Below are 16,647 nucleotides of genomic sequence, written 5' to 3' on the forward strand. Positions count from 1 at the left end.
CTGAGATCATTCTATCGTTTTTGAGATTGTACCCCAGTACTGCTTTTCCCACCCTTTCATTGACTATGAGTGCTACTCTATTTCTTCTAAGAGATTCTTGCCCACAGTAGTAGATGTAATGGTCACCTGAATTAAATTCAGCCATGCTTGTCCATTTTAGTTTGCTGATTCCCAAGATGTCGATGTTCAGTCTTGCCATGTCATGTTTGACCACCTCCAGCTTACCTTGATTCATTGATCTGACATTCCAGGTTCCTAAACAATATTGTTCTTTACAGCATCGGACTTTCTTTTCACCACCAGACACATCCACAGCTGAGTGTCCTTTCGGCTTTGGCCCAGCCGCTTCACTCTTTCTGGCGCTACTTGGAAATTCCCACTGCTCTTCCCTGTAGTATATTGGACACCTTCTGACCTGAGGGGCTCATCTTCCTGCATCATCTCTTTTAGCCTTGTGATACGTTCCATGGGGTTTTCTTGGCAAGAATCCTGGAGTGGGTTGCCATTTCCTTCTCCAGTGGACCACATTTTGTCACTCTCCACCATGACCTGTCCGTCTTGGGTGGCCCTGCATGGCATAGTTTATGGCTTCCCTGAGTTATGCAAGCCCCTTCACCACAACAAGGCAGTGATCTGTGAAGGGGGTTTTGTTCATACGATTTCCATATTTATCTATCACATTTGTACCCCTCCCTCCCTCCCTCCCTCCCTCCCAGGAGCTCAGAGCAGGATCCTTCTTATTCCCACAACAGCCATGTCAGGTATTTCAGGCTAAGAGATAGGTGATGTGACTATCCAGTGAGTTTCATGGTGGAACAGGTATTATTCCTCTTGTATTTACTACAGGTTTCCTGATCCATGTCTCCATGGCCAAACAGACAGTGTTGATGACATATAAAACATGGCAAAATGTGTGCCTTTCTTGGCCCGGAGATGACTGCCTGTGTTGGAAAAGGTAATTTGCCTTTTAAAATGTTTTACAGGCTTTAAACTGCTTATTGTGTCTTCGTCTGCAGCAAAATCCTGTCCATGTCTACTCAGAAGTAAGTCCCACTGAGTTCAATGTGTCCCAGGAAAGTGGGTATAGGAGTGCATCATTATTGTTTTATATAGGCTCTCCTTAAGACAAGGGGTTGGATCCAGATTTAAACTGGATCAACTACACTGGCAGAAGTGGACTTCGCCACACCTTCTTCTCATGGAAGCTCCTCCAGCATCCTGAAGATGCTATCCAAAGTTCAGGGAGACCCTGCTGAGCTGTGGTGTGTGGGTGGGAGGGGGAGACCCCCCCAAATCAGAGACACCTTCCAGGAACTTCTCAAGGAAGATCCCTTCCCACTGCAGCAGATCCTGGATCCAGCTCAAGTTCCCCAGGTGACTCACAAACAAAATACAGTATAAAACAAATTTAAAGCTATTAGAACGAAAACAATTAAAACCCAGATGACAGTGTTATTTTATTTCTGCTGGTTTATCTGCTGCTTTAATTTTTAGATGTGTTATTATTTATTGTTATGTTTACTTTTATACTGTATTGTTGTGAGATGTTGCCCTGAGAATATTTACATTGTGGGGTGGCATACAAATACAATTAATCAATTATTAACTAATTAATTAATATGCAAGGGGACTTTCAGAGCCCATTCCTGTGGCCATACAAGAGTGCTGTTCTCTTTTTATTCTGTCCACATTACCTTATGCATGTGGTGAACAAGAAATGTGGTTCCCTGATTATGAGCTCAAACTGTAGATTTGTGCTCCAGTCCTTTCTAATCTGAGCTGAACAATGAGTGGCATGTAAAATCAGAATGTGTGCTTGTAATGGATCCATTTGGTTGCTGGCAAACTTCACTTCCAAATAAATAGTTGTGCAGATAGATACGTATTTGCAGCATGTGTTTATTACATTCCTATTCCGCCTTTCCTTCTATATTGATCTGGCAAATCTTGGTAACAGGACCAAGATTCTTTGTCATAGGGTCCTGAGAAAGACCGTTTATGTTCATGCCTTGAGGTATAATTTGATGCGATGTAATATAGCCAGGAGATCATGAGGATTGAGTGGCTGCCATAACTTCAAAGCTTCAGATGTTTGCTTCGAAGTGACTGTTCTTTAGCACTACCCAGGAGACACGTGTGACTTAAGGAATGTCACGGACATGAACAGTCATTGTCCCCCATACTGGATAAATATTTCTGTAAGTGGAGGTTACAGCCCAATCCAACAAAGACGGAAGTAACATGCTTCCACCTTTGGAATAGATCAGCAGGCAGAGACCTCAACGTTCAATTTAAGGGAAACCGGCTCAATCACAACATGCATCCCAAATATCTTGGGGTCACACTGGATAGGACACTATCCTATAAAGAACACTTGATGAAGACTGCTGCCAAACTGAGAAGTAGAAATAACATTCTACACAAACTATGCAGCACTACCTGGGTCTCAACAGCTGATACGCTGAGAACGACCACACTCAGTCTGGTTTACTCAGCAGCAGAGTACTGTGCCCCAGTGTGGCTTAATAGTCCACACATGAGAAAGATCAATACACAACTGCAACTGACCAGGGAAGATGAGCCCCTCAGGTCGGAAGGTGTCCAATATACTACTGGGGAAGAGCAGAGGGAATTTCCAAGTAGCGCCAGAAACAGTGGAGCGGCTGGGCCAAAGCTCCGGCTTAAATTGAAGAACATAGGGAAAACCGCTAAACCATTCAGGTATGATCTCAATCATATCCCTTATGAATATACAGTGGAGGTGAGGAATAGATTTAAGGGATTAGATAGTGCGGTCACTGAACTTGAGCCGGACATCCTCAAGAGTGAAGTCAAGTGGGCCTTAGGAAGCATTACTAACAACAAAGCTAGCGGAGATGACAGTATTCCAGCTGAGCTATTTAAAATCCTAAAAGATGATGCTGTTAAAGTGCTGCACTCAATATGCCAACACATTTGGAACACTCAACAGTGGCCACAAGACTGGAAAAGGTCAGTTTACATTCCAATTCCAAAGAAGGGCAATGCCAAAGAGTGTTTGAACTACCATACAATTGTGCTCATTTCACATGCCAGCAAGGTTATGCTCCAAATCGTGCAAGCTAGGCTTCAGCAGTATGTGAACTGAGAACTACTGGAAGTAGAAGCTGGGTTTCGAAGAGGCAGAGGAGCTAGAGATCAAATCGCCAACATTCGCTGGATCATGGAGAAAGCAAGAGAATTCCAGAAAAATGTCTATTTCTGCTTCACTGACTATGCTAAAGCCTTTGATTGTGTGGATCACAACAAATCATGGCAAATTCTTAGAGATGGGAGTACCAGACCACCTTACCTGTCTCCTGAGAAACCTTTACGAGGGTCAAGAAGCAACAGTAAGAACCAGACGTGGAACAACCGATTGATTCAAAATTGGGAAAGGAGTACGACAAGGCTGCATATTGTCGCCCTGCTTATTTAACTTATATGCAGAGTACATCATGAGAAACGCCAGGTTGGATGAATCACAGGTCGGAATTAAGATTGCCGGGAGAATGATCAACAACCTCAGATATACAGATGATACCACCCTAATGGCAGAAAGTGAAGAGGATCTAAAGAGCCTCTTGTTGAGGATGAAAGTGGAGAGTGCAAAAGCTGGTTTGAAACTCAACATTAAAAAACTAAGATCATGGCATCTGGCCCCATCACTTCCTGGCATATAGAAGGGGAAGAAATGGAAGCAGTGACTGATTTTACTTTCTTGGGCTGCAAGATCAGCACAGACAGTGACTGTAGCCATGAAATTAAAAGACACTTGCTCCTTGGGAGGAAAGCTATGGCACACCTAGACAGCATAGTAAGAAGCAGAGACATCACCTTGCCGACAAAGGTCCATCTAATCAAAGCTACGCTTTTCCCAGTAGCAACGTATGGCTGTTGGAGCTGGACTATAAGGAAAGCTGAGCACTGAAGAATCGATGTGTTCGAACTGTGGTGCTGGAGAAGACTCTTACGACTCCCCTGGACTGCAAGGAGGTCAAATCAGTCCATCCTAAAGGAAATCAACCCTGAGTGCTCATTGGAAGGACAGATCCTGAAGCTGAAGCTCAAATATTTTGGCCACCTAATGTGAAGAGAAAACTCCCTGGAAAAGACCCTGATGCTGGGAAAAATTGAAAACAAAAGGAGAAGGGGACGGCAGAGGGGGAGATGGCTAGATAGCATCACCGATGCAATGAATATGAACTTGAGCACACTCCATGAGAGAGCGGAGGACAGGAAAGCCTGGCGTGCTATGGTCCATGGGGTCACCAAGGGTCGGACACGATTTAATGACTGAACAACATGAACAGAACATGTTGGTCAGCTCGGGGTGCAATCCTGTGTACGTCTAGACTGAAAGGTCCTACGGTTCCCAGTATCCCCACCCAGCGATTGGCTAGGGAATGCTGGGAGTCGTAGGGCCTTTTTCTGCCTAAACAGGCATCAGATCGCACTTAGCAACTTAACTTAGCCTCGCTTGTAGTCTGGGGCATGGGGCCAATCTGTCTGTCCGTATAGCTCTTTAGGGAGTTGTGGAAATGCCTCTTCTCACACGTTCTTGTGGGTCCCCAGCAGAGAGCTGGAAACCTACTGCAGAGTCAGCACCGTGATCAGCAGATCAGATGCGGAGGCCCTAGAGCCCAGAGTGGTTTAAAAGAGCTGTTAGAGCGCAATCCTAGACACGTCTACTCAGATGTAAGCACCGCTGAGTTCAATGGGACTCTCCGGGAGAGAGCGGAGGACAGGAAGGCCTGGCGTGCTATGGTCCATGGGGTCACGAAGAATCGGACACGACTTAACGACTGAACAACAACAACAATGTTTTTATTGTAATGAGATACAATGTGCCATATGATAAATAAAATAAATAAATCTGCCTTTCCACCAAGAAGCTTAGGGCAGTGTTCCCCCCTTTTTATCCACACATCAGCCCTATGAGGTAGGTTAAGTTGAGAGATAGTGATTGGCTAAGTTTGCCCAATAAGCTTCATGGGTGAGTAGTTTCTAGTGTAGAACCCAAGATTTGAGTCAAAATGTTCAGGCACATTCCTGTCCAATCATTTTGTGAGAAATTAGCCTGCTGCTGTCTTTCAGTGTGTTTAGACAATGAGTGAAATCTAGGGATCTCAGAGAATTCCGCCATGGATCTCGGTGAGGCCAAATGCCAGTGCATTCGGCCCCCTGAAATCTGTGGTGGAACAGCCTGCCCCCCCTGCCCCCCCACGGATCCCCCCCAGGACGAGACTTACCTGGGGTGGATGTTCTGGGTGGCAGCGGCGGTTCCGGCGGCGGTTGCGGCAGCTGGACTTCGGACTGGCTGCCGCCGCCATTTGCACTCTGTAGGTTTTTTGTTTTTTGTTTAACAAGGACGTGATAGGCTACGTAAAGATTTTAAAAAAAAACGCGTACGCAAATGGTGGTGGCTACGGCCGCCGCCATTTGCGTTCCTTATTTTTCGCCTTCTTAGTCTACGTAAATATTTACGTAGACTGTTACGGCGAAAATGAAGGGGAACGCAAATAGCGTAGTTGGCGCTATTTGTGTCCCTTTCTGATTTGCTGTTTTAGCCTACGTAAATATTGACATAGGCTAAAACGGCGAATCAAAAAGGGATGCAAATAGCGCCCGCTACGCTATTTGCGTTCCCCTTTATTTTCGCCATAATAGTCTATGTAAATATTTACGTAGACTAAGACAGCGAAAAATAAGGAACACAAATGGCAGCGGCCATAGCCGCGGCCATTTGCGTACGCGTTTTTTTTTTTTTTACCCAGAGCCCTCCGTGGCCGGAAATCCGGCTGCGGATGGCTCTGGCCTGGGCTGGGCCTGGCCGGCTGCTCCGCGGAGCCACCGCGGAGCACAGCCGGGTGTGGAGGATTCCGGGAGGAGGAACGGATTGCCTCTCCCCCCCCCCGTCGAGGATTCCGGGGGGAGGGATGGAATGAATCCCCCCCTACCATGAACATAATCTGCAGAAAGGTAAGTGACTTTCGTACATCCCTAGTGAAATCACAGCTATGATCAACATTTAGCCATATGGAAAAATTTAGAGTTAACACTTGTCTGCATAAGTATATCCTGTACATTCTGAACTGTAATTTTTGGTTTACCCTTGTGGAACAATTGATTTACTGCTAGTAGAAAACAATTAAGGGAGCAATCCTACTGGGATAGGCGCCCAGCTCCGAACTCAGAAGTGACCGCCTATCCAATGCAGGGCAGGAGAAGCGCAGAGGGGATCTATCCTAACCAACCTATACTATGGCAGTCTAGCTTCTGACTAGCGGCCATAGGATCGTGCTGTAAGAAATCCAGAATTTCCACTGCACCACACCACCTCAATAAAAGGCTTCAGATCCATGAAGAATCTAAGTCCCAGGATTGGTCTGAAAGCACATGCAGCAGCCACCTTGCTGAAGCTAAGCAGGTCTGGGTCTGGTCAGTGCTTGGAGGGGAGACTGCCTGGGAACCACATGTAGCTCCCTCGAGTTCCACAATGGAAGAAAGGCAGGATATAAATAAATAAATAAATAAATAAATAAATAAGAAAACATTAAGATATTGTAACATTCAAAGTGGTTATAATTCTGTGTTATTGATAATAGACCCATTGTTTGTAATCCACCCAGAGAATATTGGCTATTGGGCAGATTAAAAATATAAATAAATAATGCATAAATGAATAAATGGGCAAGTGTCATTGATTTCAGTGGGTCTGTTCTAAGTATGACTAAGTCTGGATCCCACCCCATGCCTGGGCACTGATCCAGCAAGGCCCCATCCACAGATGAAAATGCTCCCCACGATATTTTCAACGGGCTGTTGTAGAAGCACAATGTCTGGCATTGAGCCCAGATACTCCTGCGTGCATTCAGCCCTCCCTCCTCAACCCAGTGCTTATGATTAGAAAGGGCCAGTTACATTCAGGCATCCCCTTTCCTTCCCCTACTGATCAGCTCTTTCAGACGGGAAGGAACAGGAGACCCACCAGGGAAAGGAAGGCCCACTTTGCCCCTGGCCAGAGCTGTGAGCAGAAGGCACATGACATAGCAGCCTTCCTGAAGCTAAGTGGGTCTGGCTGGTACCTGGTGCCAGACTGCCTGGGGACCCCACACTTGCCACCCTGGGTGGCATGATGGAAGACAGGTGGGCTGTAAATGTCATAAACAATAAGGTATGCCACAGAAGAATGATGTACAACATCTGTCAGTAGTGCATTTTATCAATGGATGGCTGTAGTAGTGGGTTGCCTGCATTGGCAACAGATTGGACCTTGAGCTCCCTTCCATCTCTATGATTCTGCAGTTCAATTTTGCATATTGAAAATTCGGCTAATGCAAAGCCACATGTATTTTCAGACATATTGAACAGACTGAACTTCTTCAAGGAGAAGATAAAATAAAGACACATTCCAGGAAGCACACTTTAAAAATCTTTGCTAATCTTTTCTTTTTTTCTTTTTATTCCCAAAGGAATAGAACAGTGACAATGAATAATTTGTTAGCGAGCAGAGAGCTTTCCCTTGTATTCCCCAGAAGTTTACTTCCCTTGCCTTGGGGCTTAGCTATTGCTCATTTATTTCATAGAATCACATACAAACCCATTAATAATAATGTCCAATCTTATGTAGCTGTTTTACTGATGGCAGCACTACAAGTGATGACTTTTACCATCATGGTCCAGCTGAAGCTGCATCCCAGCTCTGAGGAACAGAAGAGAGACAGGTGCTGTGGCCTCAGCCAGTGCATTATCCCCTAATCATGTACTGCTGAAAAACTGCTGGACCAGCAGGTGAAAGGACCTGAGGATACATTTGGCAAGAGTGATTGATGTCTCCATCTTGGGTGCACCAACAGCAGACAGCCTGACATTAGGACTGGCCTATATGTTCCAGAATTTAATTCAAATACAGTTTTCCTGCTTTGATGTGATATTTCAAGCTGGTTGGATTAGGTCCTGGATCTGCCTTCCTTGAGAGGAAGGGCTCCACTTGAGGAAGGTCTCTCTGCATGGTTTTTGGGGACAACCTCCCCCCCACCACCACACCACAGCTTGCCCCATTCAACAGGGTCTCCTTACTTTTGAGTAGATATGCATAGGATTGCACTGCAGCAGGTTTTTATTTAATAAAAAACAAAACCTTCTCAACATAAGCAATATGGTTATATATCAAGACTAAAAATGTAAACAGTACAAAACTACACAGACCTTACACACACACACACACACACACCCCTCCACCACCGCCAGCATCAACAGCAACAGTCATGCCATCTTTACAGTAGAACTAGCTCTGGCTTAGAACATTTATGACATACCAAGCAATAATGTATGAAAAGATACCAATATAATATAAAATTATCTGTTTTTAGACTATTTCCTCTTTGTTTTATATATGCTGTCAAACTCTTCAGTGTGGCTTCACTCCATATTTTATGTCACTATTCCATCCTAGAAGGGAATTTATAAGTCTTCTATTTGGCAGCAACCAACATTCTTGCTGTTAAAAGCAAGATATTAATCAGTATCATATTTGGCATATCCACTAATTCATTTCAATTGCCTAACAATCACTCACCTCTGGGTCCAATAGTAAACTATACCCATCAGATCACATACATTAACCTTTACAATTTTGATATGGATTAAGAAATCCATAGCGATGTAGCTGTAAGACAACTCCTATATACATAGAAGTTGAAGACAAAACTCTTCACTCTTTATGCTGGTACAATTTGAGAACCCCTTAAGTGTGTGTGTGTGTGTGTGTGTGCGCGTGCATGCATGTGCAAATGTGCCTGTGTGCCTGTACAATCCCCTGGCACTTCCTGATGCAGCTCTTGGGGTCGAAAAGGTTGTGCAGCTCTGGTTCCTTTGGCATGCTTACCTAGAATTTAAGGGTACCTTTGGCATGCTTACCTAGGATTTTTTTATTTGCAAATATAACAACAAGAAAAACAAAAAAGGAGGGGGAGGGAGGGAAAGGCCACAGAGAGAAAGAGAAAAAGAAACATCATAAAAGATATCTGTACATAATAATCATTACTCTTAATAAGAAAGAAAGAAAGAAAGAAAGAGAGGAAAGGAATGATTTAACACTTCTATTTCATATATAATATAAGCAGTCCATATATCTAAATAAGCATCCATATGAGACTGAGAGCTTACCTAGAAGGAAGTCCCACTGAGGCTGTTCGCATGACATGACAGCCCGCCATATCTGAGATGTGGCTGCCCTACAAAGGGTGGATAAAGGGACACCTTTCCATCAATCTCTTCTGGTACTACTCATATGGAATATGGTACTACTCATATGCTACTGACTTGGTACCACTTGGTTTTGCCATTCAAAACACCACAGAATCATAGAATCATAGAACAGTAGGGCTGGAAGGGGCCTATAAGACCATAAAGTCCAACCCCCTGCTCATTGCAGGAATCTTAAGTCAAAGCATCCCTGACAGATGGCTGTCCAGCCTCATCTTGAATGCCTTTGGTGTGGGAGATCCCACTACATCCCTAGGTCATTGGTTCCATTGTCGTATTGCTCTAACAGTCAGGAAGTGTTTCCTGATGTTCAGCCAGAATCTGGCTTCCTGTAACTTGAGCCCATTATTCCATGTCCTGCAATCTCGGATGATCGAGATGTTGGCCTTCCTCTCTATGACAACCTTTCAAGTACTTGAAGAGCGCTATCCTATCTCCGCTCAGTCTTCTGTTCTCAAGGCTAAGCATGCCCAGTTCTTTCAGTCTCTCCTCCGAGGGCTTTGTTTCCAGTCCCCTAATCATCTTCATTGCCCTCCGCTGAACTGTCTCCACTTTGTCTACATCCTTTTTAAAGTGTGGTGCCCAGAACTGGACACAGTACTCCAGATGAGGCCTAACCAGTGATGAGTAGAGGGGAACTAGTACTTCATGTGATTTGGAAGCTCTACTTCTATTAATGCAGCCCAAAATAGCATTTGCCTTTTTTGTAGCCACACATCACATTGTTGGCTCATATTCAGCTTATGATCTACAACAATTCCAAGATCCTTCTCGCTTGTAGTATTGTTGAGCCAAGTATCGCCCATCTTGTAACTGTACATTTAGTTTATTTTTCCTAGGTGCAGAACTTGGCATTTATCCCTATTAAATGTCATTCCGTTGTTTCCTGCCCAGTGCTCCAGCCTATCAAGATTACTTTGAATTTTGTTTCTGTCTTCCAGGATATTAGCTATCCTGCTCAATTTTGTGTCATCTGCGAATCTGATCAGCATTCCCTGCACCTCCTCCTCCAAGTCATTAATAAAAATGTTGAAGAGCACTGGGCCCAGGACTGAGCCCTGCAGTACTCCGGTCATTACCTCTCCCCAGTTTGAGAAGATCCCATTGATAAGCACTCTTTGATTCTGTAGCCAACTGTGGATCCACCTGATAGTTGTTTCATCTAGCCCATTTTCAGCAAGTTTGCTAATCAGGATTAGGGATGTTACAGAATTCCGCCACAGATCCCAGGGGGCTGAATTCCAGTGAATTATGCCCCCCAGAATCCGTGGTGGAATGGAGCTCCCCGCCCCACCACCCCACGAAAGCCCCACGAAACGAAGCCTACCTGGCTGCGGCTCCGGCTCTGGCAGCAGTGCCGGCAGTGGCAGTGCCAGCCGCTGCCGGGCTGCTGCGGCCGCAGATGGCGGCCATCGGAGCAGCCACCATTTGCGTCCCTATGCCAGCCCATGTTAGGTTACGTATATATTTACGTAGCCTATCACGGCTAAAGCAGGGACACAAATGGTGTAGGGGATGCCATTTGCGTCCTTGCTTTAGCCGTGATAGGCTACGTAAATATTTACATAGCCTATCACGGGCTTGCACAGGGACGCAAATGGCGTCCCCTATGTAGGACGCCATTTGCATCCACAGCAGCCTGGCAGCGACTGGAGGCCCTGCTGCGGGTTGGCCTGGCTGGAGGTTCCATGGCCTGACTGTGGAGCGGAGCCGGCCGGGCAGGATTCCGGGGGGGAAGAACGGATTGCCTCCCCCCCGTTGAGGATTCTGGGGGGAGGAACAGATCATCTCCCCCCACCTGCGGAACCCAGCAGAGCCAGGTAAGCGGGGTTTCATACACCCCTAATCAGGATATCATGGGGCACTTTGTTGAAAGCTTTGCTGAAGTCGAGGTATATTATGTCCACAGCATTCCCACAGTCCACAAGGGAGGTTACCTGATCAAAAAATGAGATGAGATTCATCTGGCATGATTTGTTCTTCACAAATCCATGTTGGCTTTGAGTAATCACTGCATTGTTTTCAAGGTGCTTACAGATCAATGGCTTTATAGTCTGCTCTAGAATTTTCCAGGAACTGATGTCAGACTGACTGCTCTGTAGTTCCCAGGTTCCTCCTTTTTTCCCTTTTGAAGATAGGGACAACGTTAGCCCTCCTCCAGTCATCTGGCACTTCACCCATCCTCCATGATTTCTCAAAGATAATAGACAGTGGTTCTGAGAGTTCTTCTGCTAGTTTCTTTATTACTCTAGGATGCAGTTCACGTGGCCTGGGAGATTTGAACTCATTCAAAGTAATTAGGTGTTTCTTGACCATATGCCTATTGATCTCATGCTGCAATCCTGCCCCATCAGCCTGTACTTTGCCTTTGCCAGGGGGGTCATAGACCCTCTTTCGGGAGAAGACTGAGCCGAAGTAGGAATTGAGCACGTCTGCCTTTTCCTTGTCATCTGTTATCATTTTCCTGTCCTTATGTAATAGTTGAACCACCATTTCTTTCCTCTGTCTTTTATTATGCACATATGTGAAGAAAGCCTTTTTGTTGCTTTTAGCATCCCTCGCTAACCTCAGCTCATTCTCAGCTTTAGCCTTCCTGACGCCATCCCTGCAATTCTGTGCTACCTGCCTGTCCTCTTCCTTTGTAGCTTGGCCTTCCTTCCACTTCCTATATGTGTCCTTTTTTGTTTTCAGGTCATCTCTAAGCTGTTTGTGAAGCCACATTGGCTTCTTCTGTTGTCTTTTGCCTTTTTTCTTTTTTCTTCTGCCTTAAGTCTCACTTATTTCAATGGGTCTACTCTGACTATCTGGATCCAACTTATTATATATAACTATATAATAAATATAATATAACTATATAATATAATAGGGGCCGTGGTGGCTTAGTGGTTAAGACGCTGAACTGCAGACCGGAAGGTCGGCAGGACAGCAGTTCGAGACCCGAGACCCGAGTGCCGCGTGACGGAGTGAACTCCCGTCTTCAGTCCCAGCTCCTGCTGCCAACCTAGCAGTTCGAAAGCAAGAATTTGCAAGTAGATAAATAGGTACCGCTTTGGCGGGAAAGGTATCAGCGTTCCGTGCACCGCGGTGTTCAGTCATGCCGGCCACATGACCATGGAAGCATCTTCGGACAGCGCTGGCTCTTTGGCTTAGAAATGGAGATGAGCTCCACCCCCTAGAGTCGGACACGACTGGCTGGGGACACCTTAACCTTTATATAATTAATATCTGTTAGAAATGGGGGAGGTCTCCATTTGGATTTATCATATGAGGTGGTCCTATAGTAAAAGTACAGCTTTTTGGAAAGAGATGTTAGATATTATTACATAGAGGTTAGCCTGGTTAGATTTTACCTGTCACTTGAGTCTGTCTCTCCCTCATATGGATTTAGTAAAAAATATGATCGCTGCTGCAAGATGATTACAGCCAAGAACTGGAAGTCATCACATAAACTGGGTAAAAAAACCACACCGCTTATTAAAACCATGGAACATAATGTAAATGAACAATCCTATTATATAGAGAGACAAGAGAGAAAATCCAGAAAACTCAGGTCACTAGAAGACTTCGGAGAAGGTGTTCAGGATTTATTTTCCAGCGGAACAGCAAACATCAAAAACAGAGCCTCTGGTACTGTATTAACAATGTTTTAACACAGGACACTATCCAGTCAGTGTGGGGCTCTGGCGTGATGGGCAGAGTGTAGAGGCCTCCACATACACCTACATCAAGAGACCCTGGGCAGGTATGTGTTCCGAAGGCAGCCATATACTGCCCCAAGGGCCACATACCATGCCACAGTGGTGTGAGGCGTGTATGTCCATAGCAGAGAGCACATCAGTGACTCACTGATCAAAGCCTCCCACCTAGTAGATAGATAATTCATCTGGTTCAGCCTGGGCTGGCCTTCACACACAGATGTTGCCTCTTGCTCAGAATGTCCAGAGGACCAGCAGAACCCAGGGAGTTTGGCATTGTTCTTATTATACTAGAATCTGGGGTCATCCCAAGCTGAATGGTGGGAGATTCAGGGCAGCTAAGAGGAAGTATTTCTTCACACATTAAAACTATGGGATCTTCTACACAAGAGGTAGTGATGGCCACCAGCTTGGATGGCTTTATAGGGGGCTTAGACAAATTCATGGAGGATAAGCCTTTCAATGGCTATTAGCTGTGAGGGATATATATTACATGCAGTATCAGAGGCAGTAGGCAGTATGCCTCTGAATACCAGTTGCTGGGGAACATCAGCAGGAGGCGCTATTGTGTTCATGTCCTGATTGTGCCCTTCCCATAGGTATTTGGTTGGCCGCTGTGGGAAAAGACTGCTGCACTAAATAGGTCTTTGGTCATGCTGGCTGGGGTATGCTGGGAGTTGTAGGACTTTTTTCTGTCTAAACATGCATAGGATTGTGCCCTTATGCTAAAACATGCTGGCATTTTTTATTTTCGGGATATTTTTGCCCTGACCCGTTTACCTTCAGCCTCACCCACCACTGGAATCCACTTGGAATCCACAAAATTATGCATGGTGTGGAGAATGTAGATAGGGAGCCATTTTTCTCCCTCTCTCAAAATACTAGAACCCAGGATCATTCCATGAAGCTGATTGGTGGGAGATTCAGGACAGATAAAAGGAAGTACTTCTTCACACAGCGCATAGTGAAACAATGGAATTCGCTACCACAGGATGTAGTGATGGCCACCAAATTGGATGGATTTAAAAGGGAGTTAGACAAATTCATGGAGGAGAAGGCTATCAATGGCTACTAGTTCTGATGGCTATATGCTACCTCCAGTATCAGAGGCAGTATGCCTATGTACAGCAGTTGCTGGGGAACATGGGCAGGAGGGTGCTGTTGCACTCATGTCCTGCTTGTGGGTTTCCCATGCTCAGGTGGTTGGCCACCGTGTGAACAGATGCTGAGATGGACCCTTGGTCTGATCCAGCATGGCTCTTGTTCTTATGTTCCTGAGGACATCTCTGAAAATGGATTTGCCCCTCTGGATGAAAGAGGTTCGACACCCCTGCCCAAAAGGATCAGTCTCACAGTTTGCCGTGTGTGTGTGTTCCTAAATCTATCACTTTTACTGGAGGCACAGGTGACCTCAGTGGCATGAAGCACCTTTCATCAGCTTAGACTGAGATACCAACTGTGATCCTCTCTGGGCAGAGATAGCCTTGCTATAGTTATCCATGGTCCAGTAACCTTTTCTTTGGGTTCATGCAATGCATTTGTACACGGGGCTGTCTTTGAAAACTTTCAGCTGACTCAAAATAGGGCAGGAAGAAAGTTGATGGGGACTGGCATTTTTGATCATAACATGCCAGTGTTTTTCACTGACACTAGCTGCCATTCAGTTTCTGAGCTCAATTCAAAGGGCTGGTCTTAACCTATAAAGCTCTAGAGCCCCGCCCACTCACTGAACTCCTCAGGAGAGGGGATGGGATGCCACATGCTCCAGGGCTCTGCCTTTTGGCTACCAAGAACAGAGGTGCCTGTGTTGCAGGTCCTGCTGACCTGTGGAACTCCCTCCCCATTGATATGCAGCAGTTGCTGGCGGTTTTGCATTTTAGGCACCTGCTTTTATTGTGTCTGATCACTCAGACTTTCCCGGCCGTGTGACCCAGCTAAGTGTATTGGTTTCATTGGTTCTGTGATTGTTTTATCTTTAATCTCTATTTTTATTGTTGTGATTTGAATGTTGTACACCACTGTGGTATTTTTATGTTCAGCGGTATATAAATTTGTACTAAATAAAAAACGAATGAACAGCTTGGGCCCAGTTTACCTGAAGGGTTGTCTCCTTGCATATTGACCTGTCTGGATCCTAAGGTCATCTTTGGAGGCCATCCTCCAGGTGCCAAGGGAGGATCAGCCTGCCGCTACCAGAGAAAGGGCTTTTTCAGTGGTGGTGCCCTGATTGCGGAAAGCCCTCCTCGGACAAGCATGCCTGTCGCCTGCATTGTGGTCCTGTTGGGGCCAGGTGAAGAACGCATGATTTTAATTATTTCTTTGTTTTAGTTATTTATTACATTTCTATACTTCCCAACAGCCAAGGCTCTCTGGGCCATTCACAACCATTATTCTCCCAGGCATTTAAAGAGTTTCTTAAGGTCGTTTGGCGATCATTTTAAAGACCCTTTGGGATCATCAGTGTTTAATTTTCTGCGGTGGGTATTGGTCCATTATTGCTGGTTTTATCTTATCTATTTAGTTTATACCTTATCTAGGTACCTTGTACCTAGTTTTATCTTATCTCATTTAGTTTGTTATCTCTTTGAGGCTTTGGTTTTAGTGCTGTTGTTGCTGTTTTTAAATTTTGTAAACTGTCCAGAGGACTATGTTGAGTGGGCAGTGCGGAAGTGTTGGAAATAAACAGAAGTTTTGCTGGGGAGGCATGCTAAAGAAGATCTCAGATAGATTGGGGTGTCCAGCATCCCTTAGCAAAGATTTAAAATTTACTATGCCACAATATCTCAGGGGTTCGGAGGGGGCCGCAGGAAGGTACAAGGTAGGGTGATTGCATGCTGGTTGCAGTAGGACCCAGAAAAACCTTATGCTGCTGCATGCCACCTCTTGCTCCCCTCCAAGCCCCGGGGGTGGAGCTTGATCAGTCTGATACACCTCCATCTAGCATGGGATTCCTCCCCATCCCCCAAGACAGTGACGACACAAGGGATGGATGATGCAGCTATGCTCCATGGTCCACACAAATCTGGGACAGATCATACCCTAGGTTTGTTTCTCAGTTCTACATCTCTGTTACAAAAGGGAGCGGAGGCTGTAGAAATGGCACATACACTGCAACCTAGAGATGTATACACATATTTCTTGTGTATGTATACTGCTTCCCTAATTTATTTATTCATTTCATTTCATTTGTATTCTACCCAATAGCCAAAGCTCACCAATGGATAGATGAGATTCTTGTGCTTATTCCTTTGTGTATGTTCATTTATTCCATTTGTCTGAATGACTGGGGATTGCTGGATTAGTGTGATCGTAGGCTGCAGCCCTCACACAGCCCTTATTCTGGAGTCTTCTGGGTGAAATTCCATGGGTCCATCACTACTCCCTAAGAAGCAAGTGCGGATTGCATCCCTAGGAAGAGAAGTGGTGAAGGGAAGTGATTAATGCCTTTTTGTAGGAGCAGGTTGTTTCCTCTCACTTAAAAGAGGCAGTAGTAAGAGCTTTATTCAAGGACATTTCCCTTGACCCAGGAGACGTATCTATCTATAAGCCAGTCTAAAATATACTATTCTTGGCTAAGGTGATGGAGAAGGTGATGACGTTGCAACTCCAGACTCACCTGGCTAAAACTGATTGTCTGGACCCATTCAAATTCGGCTTTCGGACT

This window comes from Heloderma suspectum, chromosome 2 (genome assembly GCF_057233095.1).
Source record: "Heloderma suspectum isolate Gila_16-S chromosome 2, 16-S_ref, whole genome shotgun sequence".
Taxonomy (NCBI): domain Eukaryota; kingdom Metazoa; phylum Chordata; class Lepidosauria; order Squamata; family Helodermatidae; genus Heloderma; species Heloderma suspectum.